The sequence below is a fragment of the Diplotaxodon limnothrissa genome, linkage group LG1 (assembly GCF_057381915.1).
Source record: "Diplotaxodon limnothrissa isolate DT_005_m linkage group LG1, D_limnothrissa_male_GT1.1, whole genome shotgun sequence".
NCBI lineage: Eukaryota > Metazoa > Chordata > Actinopteri > Cichliformes > Cichlidae > Diplotaxodon > Diplotaxodon limnothrissa.
In genome coordinates, this window is record NC_140596.1 from 4014394 (window position 1) to 4027160 (window position 12767).

The window sequence follows — 12767 nt, forward strand, 5'->3', positions numbered from 1 at the left end:
GAAGAAGTTACTACAAAACCTCAAAATAATGGAAGCAAGCTATTTTAAGAACTAAGTGGGCAACCAGACATAATTCTACTCCAAAAACAACAATATTTTACAAGATATCATAACTCAACAAACTGACCTCCACAATAAGAGACAGCTCAGCTTATATAGTAACTGAACGAACTATTTAAAGACAAAAAGCACAGAGACAGTAACTAAACATGACACAAGAAGAAACCCCGTTCCCCCTGTGTGGTTAAGTCCATTTTGTTGGCCTCTGCGCTTAAACCAGCTCCATCCTTAGCATCCTTTTACTTAAGTCAGGAAGGACTGGAGCACCAACCAGGTACCAGAGTAATTCAGTTGTGTGATCACATGCAACCATCACCATACACAGAGGATAACGAGGGAATAGACTACATACACAGCTGAAACTAACTAATGAGACAGGGGAAGCAAAACTGAACAGGATGGAAGACTATCAAAATAAAACAGGAAGTAACAAACGCAGAGACCCAGGCAGTGACACATGGGCTAGCCACTAGAACAGGAAACAGACATGGACATGAGACTATGACAGACAATGAACAGAGCAGAAATCAAGAATTATTAATACAAGCTCAGAGGCACTGGAAATGGCATGTTCAGAAACTAGAACATAAAGAACAGAAGCTCAAACCCAAAGCTCATGATAACATAGACAATAACATATTTGGGAACCTCACATCATTCTCTTAAACTTTCAAAAATAAGTCCAGAACAAAAATTCAAATTCCTGGGTTATAATCTGAGATAAAGTACAGAAGCCAACATGCACTGTTGAAACAAAGTTGTTTAAAATATTACAAGTGTTGCTGAAGGTTTGCCCTCATCAGACTAGATAAATTTAGATTAGCACACAAGCTGCTGTTTCCAGTCAGTAAAACTGATTTCCAGATATTAAAAAAATGTGCTGGATGCTGAAACGTTTTCTTTAAATGCATCAGTGACAGACAGACAGACAGACATTCACTTGACTAGGTGCATCCTGGCTGTGTTTACAGCAGCACTGCGTTCACTGTAATCAAACTTTAGAAATGAAGAGCTTCCTGTTTACTTTAACCTTCCTTTAACTCAAACATCTGCAGGGGTTTGTTTTTCCTTCTTCAACTGTTCAGGTCTGAGGCTGACTCACAGTTTCCCATCAGGCGTTTAAACTTCGGCACTTCTAGAATTCAGATTTTTTGTTGCGTCCGTGAAGGTAACACAATTAGTAGCTTGAGAATACATGGCGGTAACACTAAAATATAATTAATAAATGGTAAATTGATAGTTAATTAACCTTTAGTTACTGGTTATGTACTGTAATTAAATAATGAAGTGATCATTAATTGTGTAAACCAGATCCAACTTTAGAGTAATATCCACATAATGTCCACGTGATGTTTATAATATCTGTTTTAAAGCACGTAGAGGTTGGCAGATGGAGTTCAACACTGTGGACGTTGGTGTCCTCGTTTACTTTTACCACCTTTAGGCACTAAAATAGTTTGGATTAAAATACAACAACTTATGAGCGAGTACTGCCTCCCGATTGGCTGGACCTCAGCATCACGGAACGAGCAGCGATGATGATGATGATGACGCGTGTCTTTCACGTTGTGTCTTCAGTGCACTTTTGTTCTGTCTTTTCCAACTTACACATGTACTCTGGAGAGGGTCTTTTATTTTGGATATTCTCCATGTGTTCATGTCTTACTTAGTGGTTTTATTAGAATTATATATTTTTTTGCATTTCAGTGTTTAATAACAACATAAAGAGTCTGTGTTTGTTTCACTAACAATGAATTTACCGTTTGTTGCCAATTTTTATCATAAAGTGTTGAGACTGAAGAAGGAAACTTGTCAAACACAACATGTTTGCAGGGTTTTCTTGCTGAACAGCAGCTTGCTGTTTTATCCCCCAGGGATCAATAAAGTATTCTGATATTTCAGGTAATTTTCAGTTTTATTGAGAACATTTACAGCCTCACAGCTGCTGTTTAATACAAAAAAGGATCAGAGGAATTTTCTGCTGCTGATCAAATGCATCCACAGTTCGTTCAGTCATTCTTGTATCAGACTTTGGAGGCGATAGGAGAATAATATTTTGCACATAATTGTGTAAATGCATTGGGAAATACTATTTCTACATATGCAAGTTCAGTTCCTGCCCCTTTTTAACCTCTTTGCTGTAAAGCCTCAGCTTTACCCGACTGTTCCAGTGATGATAAATTCTTTTAAAAAATGTATCTCCTTGAAAAAAAGCATTCCCATCAGACAGTCAAGGCCAAGGCACAAAGGCCATTTTGATTTGCCAAACTTCCTGCGTGCATTTTTCCTGAAACAGGAACTGAAGTTTGATGATAGCTGGAGGAAATATCAGGATTTAATTCCAGGCTTTGCGCTTGCTGCAGAAACTGATGATTTTCTTTTGAAGCTCTTCACTTGTTTCAGGTCTGTCAGCGTGCTTTCATTTGATGTACAAACTGGTCTTAACCCGTTTTAATGCCTGTGTAACAGCAGCCGTTCATCCTGCAGATGGTCTGACTGCAGCTTTCTTTAATGTGTTACTGGATTTACTGGTGTATAAACTTCTAACAGGAGCCAGTTTGAACACCAGTGAGTCACGGTGTTTGTTCTCTGCTGGAGGTTTGACTCATTAAATCAGATCCTGACACACATTCAGGATCACAAACAAGCCTGGAAATGATTTTGTACGCTGGTTTGCTCCACAAACTGCTGACGTCTCACAGACCTGGAGGACGGAGGGGGTCGTGTGCTCTACAGGCCGTGAAAAACTCTGGATGCAAATGATAGTGATACCTGGCTGCATTAAAAACAAAAGCTCAGGTTTTCAGATTCTCTCTCTGTTCTTTAGTTTTTCTGCCTATAATTTTCCACCTTCCTCTGTGTTTATAGCAGCAGGTAAAAATACATGTAATTACTGTAATAACACAGTAAAACTGTGAGCATTTGGCAGGAAGTCACAGCCTCCCAGAATTCTGTGAATTAAATCATAATTCTGGTGAATCATCATTTCGAAATGTTTGCCTCCTCTGTCCTCCTCACACTGGAGTTTAAACATTCAGCCTCCCAGCAGTGCTCCTGATTGGTCAGTGACATTGTTTGTTGTCAGCAGCTAAACATGTTGCAGGCTTAAATCGCACATGTAAAAATTGTCTAATCATGTGCGTCCGTGTTATCCGCATGCAGATGGCAGAGCAGGTTGGCTGCTCATGTCTGCGTTGTTCGAAATGACCGCAAACTGTTGTTGTGAGGGTCGGCACAGTTGGCTCAGAGTCCGCTGGCAGAGTCCTGAATGGATTTATAATGTGGTAAAAACACTGTTGGCTGCGTGAGGGTGAGGGTGGTGGGAGGGAGCATGAGGAAGGGAGGGTGGGTTGGGGGAGGTAATGACTTCCAGCTGCCTGAGGCTGAGCAGAGGAGGATGTTCGATTTCTACGCCATCAGAAACTGTGGCCTGCTGAGCCCAGCATGTTCGAGCTGGACTGAATTAGTTTAGTCAGTGTTAATAATATTGTTAATAACTGTTTGCATAAAATATATTAGGGGGGTCCCTGCAGCCCAATTTCTTCTGCTCAGTTTTCTCTGCTTTTGTTTGCATAACTCAGATGTCTTAATTAGTTGGACTGAACGTGCTCAAAGGCAGATTTATCAGCTTGAGCGAGTTCCTGTATGTACAAGTGGAGAAGTAATATTAGAACAAGGCTGATAACAATATTAATGGATTCTGATCTTTTCCTCCATGCTTTGTTTGGCGTTTGCAGGAAACACGATATTGTCTGGTATAATGTTGCAGTTTGATTGATGCTCACCATGAAAACACCTCCTCACTTCCAATTTGTGCTTCCTACAGGAAATGTATTTTTACTTCTTGCACGTAAGTGTAGCCATGATGTCACAGTTAATTCTCTAAAGGAACAGTCAGTCATTTTTTGAGACCAACGGATGCAATCTCATTAGTTTATAATTAATTCATTAAAAATAAATTGGACAGACTCCCAGTTTCTGGAAGCTGCCATCTTCAGATGGTTGAGCTGGACGTTGCCATTCTGCAAGATCAGCTGCAATGGTCGTACACCAAAGCCAGAGGAGAACAGAACTCGTAGGCATTCATGTGCCGTGTGTCTGCACCTTCAGACTATAGATATGAGAAGAGAAGGGGTCGCACTTACTAAAGAACCAGAAACACATAGGAAAGAGACAGCGCCACTGGTATCAGGATAAAATGTCATCTTCTTCCTCCACACCTCAGCCTTATCTCCTGAACCAAAGTCAAGGCTCTAACACATGAAAGCGTGCATAAACATTCTTATTTATTCCTGATTGTATCCCAATTACTTGTTGTCAGCAGATTACACATGTGACCCTCCCATCTTTAAACAATGACTGCTGGTTATAAGCTAATATTATTCCAGCTAATGTTAGGCTTGAATGTCCTAAAAATCACACTTTACCTCCGATGAAGTTTGAATACATTCTCACATCACATCATTTATTCGCTCAGTGTCAGTCCAACAATGTTAGATCCACTTCAAAGACAGTTTCCCCAACACTGCGGCAATAACAGCAGCACTTACCAACAGAAAAGCTGATATCCTCAACAACTCGCTTGAGTATTGTCGTCATCTTTGACTCATCTTTGACTCCTTTCACAGCTGAGGTAAACAGAGGCAACAGATGAACGGCAGCCAAAGTTGTTTGTCCTACAGCGGCCACCGTAGCTAGGATTATGCACTTGAATATGGAGGGACAAGAAAACCAAATTCAGTTGCCTGCAATCTGCACTCTACTGACGTCTAGTAAAAAGGTTGCCGTATGCTCCACTGTTGCTTGTTTCTGTTGAATAACCTTCAGGCGCTGAAGCCACTTCTATTATAATATTCTGTGCTATCCGGTTGTTCAGTGATGACGCGACGAATCCTACTTCCGGGCCTAAAGTAGTCTGCGTTTAATATGGCTTTTGTGTTGTTAACATGTTTAATGTTTTGTATTTCCTTCTATTTAATCTCAAAAAGCTCCTAAAACAGTCAGTGATCACTGTTGACCTCCCTCGGCTTTTATTACCGCTAATCATTTATTTAAGCTCAGTTTTTAAAACCTTAGGATGTAACTACAGCCCAGCCCATGCTGGGCTGTAGTTACATCCGTATATGAATGACTAACCTCGTATTGTGGATGGATTATCTCAGTTGTTCTCCTGGCTGAAGTTTGGTCCTTTTACAGCATCCTGCCATGCGATTATATTTGTTCCTGACCACCGAGAACACTCACGTTAACTTTTATCGAGTGGAAAAAAAGTTAGCTTGTTTATATTATGCTAACATAGCTGTGTCGCTAGCGGTTACGTAGCACATCATTATATACCAGCTAGCCCAACTTCAGTAACCCTACAAACGTCACTGCTGTTTAGTTTTCTGTCTTCATTTATGCTGGAAGTGATAACAGAGCTGTACATTTTAATTTGTTTCCAAAACCCCGCAGCCAGGACATGCTATATTGTATTTAGATAGAAGCTAGCGAGCTAACTCCCTGCTAACTTCTAACTCCGTTAAATGTCATAAATTCCGTTTTCATGGATGCCTGGATGTTAAACTCAATTGTTACACCTGGTAGAGCAGAACGCTGATCATTTTATTAAAGATAAAAGACTTTAGACAGTTTTTCAACTCTCAGTAATGCCATAGTGATCGTTTGATATATGGACCTGCAGCGGAGTTTAGACCCAGACACGGCTAGTGACGTCAGACTGAACAACCGGATACTGACTAGAAGTAACGTAAGGAACATAGATCTGTCCACCCACCACTGGGGCAGCATTCTAAGTTAAGATGCCAATGCTTCCAACTATCCGACCCTCTCCAGGATCTTCCCCAGTGCCTCTTCTTGATTGAATGTTATCAAGAGAACCCAGGCACCCGTCAAAGGAAGCTCAGTACTGTTTGCATCCATGATCTTATCAGTGGAGCGGTTTGTGGGCCTGAGTGATCCCACGAGATAGTTTGTTTTCAATCCTGGTCGGGTCTCCCAAGGCAAAAAAGCCTTTGATGAAAATATCTACCTAGAAACGTCAGAATAGGGACACTTTGGTCCCGCTCTGAAGCCAGGCCTGGGTGAGGGGCTGATAAGCTAGCACATGGCCTCCAATTACTGACATAACTGTAACGCTGCTATTTCTTTACATTCTTTTCCTAATTTTATTCAATATAAATAATGTTTTTAAAGTCACAGCGTTTGTCACATCTGTGTGAATTATGAGAGAATATTTGTTGCCCATGGCTTCATTCCTTACTAGAGAGTTAATAAAAGTATTAAGTTAGTTAAAGCTGTTACAACACATCAGAAAACGTGATGTTCAATCATACGTTGGAGTGAGGAGGTTGTGATCTTTCACAGCCAGCACAGAAAGTGTTTTTCTAGACTCTGGGCTGCTGGGTGAACCAAGTCTGTGACATTTCTGTATTTCAAAGTCTGCCACAGAAGAGAAAGCTTTCTGCTGGGACTCTATGGGTTTTAGGGCTTCTTCTTTCTAAATGACAAACACAATGTGTGATGAGGTCTGAAAAGTTTAGTTTGGTGATGTGGTGGTTTGGTTTTGTGGTTTGGTTTGTGGTTGAGGTCTGATCTGGATGCAATAACCAGAACATGAAGCCTACATAGTTTCTTTTCCACAAACTGAAGGTGATTAATGTTCCCTGGATCTTTTCTGGACTGATGAATATGATGCTAATGACGAGGAGGAGGAGAATCATCTGCTTGGTTCAGAATCTCCGCTGCTCTGTTTCTGCATTGATTCTTCCATCTTAACCTCTGCAGCTGCTGAAAAGAAAAGATCCTGAAGGAAGTAAAATAAACAAAGGGAAAGCAGAGGGTGGGGGTGGAGGTGCAGAGCTGAGTGGAAAAAGCAGGGTGAGGGTTAACTGGGGCCCCAGGTATGTTCTCCACCCCCAGCACTGTTAGCTCAGTTTAGATTAGCAGCCCTGCAGCAGACTCAGACTAAATATGCAGCTATTTCGGTTAAGAGGTTGATTCAGCTTGAACTGAATCAGCCTCTTAGAAACATCCTGCACATTCACAGAAACCTGCAGCTCACAGCAAACTTCATAAACACCTCCAAACATTGGCACCGAATTTAAGGGGGATCAGATAGAGCGGAGACTCGTCGGTTTGCTGAACACTTCAGTTAAAAACAACAAAGAGCTTCTGATTGGTGTTTGCCTCATCAGGTAGTCAGCTGTTCTCCTGGATGGACTGGTGCCTGTTTCTGGTGTCAGATTAACACGCTCGCTGATCCTGATACTGATGAAGACAAACACACGTCTGATTCTTAATTAAACAGGAAACAAGCTGACTGATTCACTTTTCACTGCATAGCTAATAAGTCAAATAACAGAAAGAAAAAAAACTGAAATAGGGCAGAAAGCAGGATGATGACAGTCTTAGAAAATTCAGTTTAAACTGCGGAAACCAGCCTTAGAAACCAGAAGGAGACGTACAAAGAGACAGATAAACAAGAGCTCAAGTTTCATCTCAGCTTTCAAGGTCATTGTGCTTAAATTCAAAGCAGATCATCTGTTTTACTGAACAGTTCACCCTAAAATCAGATATGTGCTCTGGTCGATGAGTTCTGTGTCAGTTGCTTGGTGTGAGTTTTTGAAACGCAGAGATCTTACTGACTACATCCGCCAACAAAAAGAAGTGTGCAGCTGGCTAATGTTGTCCATCAGGCATTTCTTTTTAGGAATTGAGTAATAATTTCTGGGAAGAAATCTTACTGCTCAGTAAGTATTATTTCTTTAATTTGTTAATCTTTTAGCACTTTGAGCACTGCAAGTCAAAGCCACGTAGTTCTATTATATAGACATGCCTCCATCCGCTTTTCTAACAGCTTGTCCAATTTGTGCTTGCAGGGGGACTGCAGTCGATTCCAGCTGTCATGTAAAAGGTGAGTTAGACCCTGGACAGGTTACCAGCCCATCACATATCCAGAGTTAGGCCGTCTCTTTGAATATCTCCAAAACTGGTCAACAGACTTAATCTTGATGGATAAATATACTTGCAGGACGACAGAAAATTATTTCGTTTAATTAGTACTAGGAAATTACTGCTCATAACACAAGTAGAATACTTACAGTCATATGAAAAAGTAAACCCCATGATTGAGTAGTTTGTAAAACCGCCTTTAGCAACAGTAATTTCAAGTAATGGTTTACTGTATGACTTTGTCAGTCTTTTACATCGTTGTGGAGGGATTTTGGCCCACTGTTCTTTTTTTTTTTTTTTTTTTTTTTCTTTTGGCCTGTCCCGTTTGGCTCTTTTGCCCTCAGAATTGTTGTCTAAAGGCAAAGAAAGATGCCCAACGGATTTACTTTACCAAATTGACCATCCCAGCCTTGCCATAATGGTCCATTTGATTCACCTTTTATTGTTTATTTTATTTTCACTTACTGAATACGGGACAGACTTGACTGGGGGAAAGAAGGGGAGAAAGAAAGAGGGAAAGAGAAACAGCTGAGAAGAGGGACGGGGGAGAAGGGCAAAAGACAAAAACCAACAGAACGGGCAGAGAAAAAAAAAATGCATATATCAATCACCTGGATCACCTGCTGAGAAAGAAAAAAGAAAGCAAGCAGAAGAGAACAAGAGTAATAGAATAAACAACATCACAATGATATATGGGAATATGACAGTAAATACTAAATGTTAAACATTATTGTGCAGCACATAAGATCAACAGAACACAGTGTGCTTTGAGGTAGGAGCCAAAAAGGGTGTAGTTTGTGGGTGTGATCACCCACTGTTCTTTAACATGTAGCTTCAGGTCATTGAGGTGTGCAGGCATTGACTTATACATAGTCCTGTTAGGATCCTGCCAGAGCTTTTTATTCAAGTTAAACACTTTGGTATACAAAGGAGTCCATGGTTCACTCAGTGACTGCAGGGTGTTCAGGTCCTGTGGCTGTGAAACAACCCCAACTCTTCACCCTTCCACCACCGTGCTGACAGTTGGTATGTGGCATTAGTGCAGATATCATCCAAGCATGGTGCTGCGCATCTCTAAGTTAGTTTCGTCTATCCAAAGGATGTTGTTCCAGAAGAGTTTTTTTCAGATGCAACGCTGCACTTCTTTTTAGACAGAAGAGGTTTTCTCGTGGCAACCACTCTGAACAAGTCTTTCTCCAACCGCGCTGACATTAACTTTAACGTTTAAAATGCGAACTGACGCCTGTAGAGTCTGATATGCAGTTTCTCTGAGCTGCCTCGTCTGACCTCGGGGTGAATTTCTGGTACATCCACTTCTGCATTTATAGAGATGCTCACCTGCCGATCATCAGTTAAACAAGTGCATCTGACCAGCAGCATCTGCCTCTTAATTCCACTTAATACCTCTGGAAGCAAAAAGGATGTTGTTAATTTTTCACACGACTGCATAGAGTCCTGTGAAAATGTTTGGGTTTTTTTATATGACAGTGAAATTCCTGCACACCAAATCCTAAAACATGACTTTAGAAAGAGCTCTTTGTCAGCTAAGGAATGTTTTTGGAGAAGAGCACACATGAGAAAGAGTATGTACATTGTGTATGTACAGTATGTATGTGCCAACAGCTGTTTGGTGGTTTCTGTCCTCACTGCAGCTGAGTATGTTCACGTTCCTCTTTGTCAGTGCCCCCCACTTCACTCCTCCTCCTGCTGAAATCTGTCAGTCACACACAAATGTTTCCACCTCCGCTGTTGAAATTTGGTTAATTTGTGGTGGTCGTGTTTCTGGCAAAGCAGCGAAGCTTGGAATTCCTGACCCACTTTCCACTGCCGCACATTCCCCAACATTCCCAAGCATTCCAGAAAGCCATGATTGATATCAGTCAACGATCAATCTGAAGCAGAGGACGGAGAGCTGGATTCGCGCTGCATACCAAAGGTGTTTAGATGATACACGCTGAGCTGAAAAATCAATTCAGAAACTGTCCTCATGTAAAGAAAATCAGTTCTGATAATTCACTCTCGCACAGCTAAAAGCACATCGGTCGTCTACACGGGTGGAAGATGGATCCGTGTATGTCACTTTTAGTGATTCTGGATCCACAGGAAGCCCTGCTTCACGTGTTAAAGTTCATTTATAGTAGTCACAGTGTTGCTCTACACATCATAACCAACTCATTGTTAATGGGACTTTGAGCTGAATTGGTTTCTGATGCTTTTATTTTGATAAGCTGAAAACCTCTTTTCTCCTGATTTCTCAGTAACAACATCTGTGGCGCCGGTATAGCTCGAGTCGAGCAGTAAGGACATTGCAGAGGTTCAGATCCACCCCGAGGCCAGTTACTGGATCCCTTCCTCCCCCTCTCTCTCACGCTCAGCTTTCCTGCCTTCTCTCCACCGTCTATTCTCAATTTAAAAAATAAAAATAAAACGTATTTCATGAAATGATAACGATTGTTGTTTGAGTTCCAATAAGCCGGCTGAAGGCAACAAAGTGGTGCAAAAAAAAGTGCAGTTTGTTGAGCGGCCACTTTAGGCTGTTTCCAGTGAGTCAGTCCCCGTAGACTCCCATGTTAAAATGTCTGACTTTACAGCCTGGTAGAGGTAATTTACCAGTTCATAATAGCTGCACAGCGTCATTTTAATATAATGCTCTCATGTAAATGTTATTAAAGCTTTGAGTTATATTGTGATGATTCTTTGACTGACAGCTGGACCAACAAATAGCCAGTAGTTTGTTACTCAGCATTGATTATCAGGCATTTGTACAGTTTGTTTAGCGAGCTTCTCACCCAAATATTGAAACAACATGCTAAAGCTGACATTTCACAAAGAAAAGCCAAACACTAATGGTCCTGTTGTTTAGCCAGACCATTAGTTATTATATACAGTCAACAATGTAAACACATGTGAAGAAGAAACACTGTGAAAGGTCAGATCAAACACACTGTAGATGTTTGCACTGTGAAGGGTGGAAATTAATGTAATGACATTTCCTTCATTTCTTCTTTTTTTAAGACAAACAGTGAGAAGAAAAAAAGATTTATCACCGGCAGACGTCTCGCTAAAGCATGTCTTACACTCTTTTTTTCTATGACCTTTGACCTGACTCATAGAGGTCAATAGTAGAACACCTCAGGAGGTTTTCTGGTTTTACAACTGCACTATTACAGGAAACTTTATTGTTCCAGGCAATGGAGTCGCCACTGCCCAGGGTTTTGTCTGTAGGCATTTTCTTCTTTGTTTATTTCTTTATTGTAGCCACAGTGAAGATGATGACGGCTGATAACTGGCTGGTTTATGGCTTGACCCCAAGCACTGACTGCCAGGTGATTGCCTGCAGGACAGGTGATAGGTGAGAGAGCGCAGGATCATCATCCAGTCTGTCTGAAAGCCAGGAGGTTAACAAAATGAGTCACGCTGAGGCTGCAGACACAGAAAGAAAGTTCTCTTTATTTTAAAAGCAGCTTGAATGCTTTTCATTCCAGGACCCCCGGAAAACAAGATGGTACAGCTCAAGAATCTTTTCAAATCCTAATGAATGTATTTCTCGGTCAAACTCTGCTTTCTTCACTCGGTCTAAAACAAGCTTCACCAAGCAGAGCAGCATGTTTTCTGACATTTAAAGTTCAGTTTCTTTCAGTGATTGCTGAGGCATTAATGAGGTTTGATAACGATGTGTCTCTGTGTCAGCACAACAAGATAAACATTGGGTTTATTTAAGTATAACCAACATTAGTTTCATTTTTTCATAGCCACAGAGATTTCTCAAACCATTAACTAAATACCAAAGTGTCTGTCTCAGTGTAACATAATTTTAAGTAGACACTGATGCATCGCCTTGTCAACATGTTGGTTTTCCCGGGCATTAGAACGCAGAGAAACACGATACTGGGATCTTCTTCTGCTCTTCTTTTGTTATACTGCTCAGATCCACTTTTCAATTGGCTCTGACTGAGAAGCGGAGCACACTGAACGCTTGTCCTGACCGTTACTGATGATTTTTATGCAAAATAAGGTCATAATTTAGCAAAAGAAATTTAAGTGGCATTAAATAAGACATAAAACTAGTGACTGAGACCATAAACTCAGCAGGGCAGTGTTTCCTGAGGTCATAAATTAAACCAACGCAGGGTCATTTTCTCATAAACTTTTGATAACGGGACCTCGTTTTGCATTCAGAGCTCCTGTGTTCACTGAGATATTCAACATCTCTTTATCTCAGTCGGTGATCCCCACATGCTTCAAAGAGTCCATCATTGTTCCTGTCCCGAAGAAACCCCACCCTGCTTCTCTCAATGACTATCGCCCTGTAGCCCTCACCTCAGTAGTGATGAAGTGCTTTGAACGCCTGGTCAGAGACTTCATCATTTCTTCACTACCAGACACACTGGACCCACTACAGTTCGCTTACCGTCCAAATCGTTCCACAGACGATGCCATCTCTCATCTCCTCCACACATCACTCACTCACTTGGACACTAGAAGGGGGAATTATGTTAAAATGCTCTTCATAGACTACAGCTCTGCATTTAACACCATAATTCCCTCCACACTCACCACCAAGCTGGAGCATCTGGGACTCAGCTCATCTATGTGTCAGTGGATCTCCAACTTCCTAACTGGCAGACCACAGGCAGTAAGGATGGGCGGACATGTCTCAGCCTCCACCACTCTCAGCACTGGAGCCCCCCAGGGGTGTGTTCTGAGCCCCCTGCTGTACTCTTTGTACACATATGACTGTGTGGCCACTACCA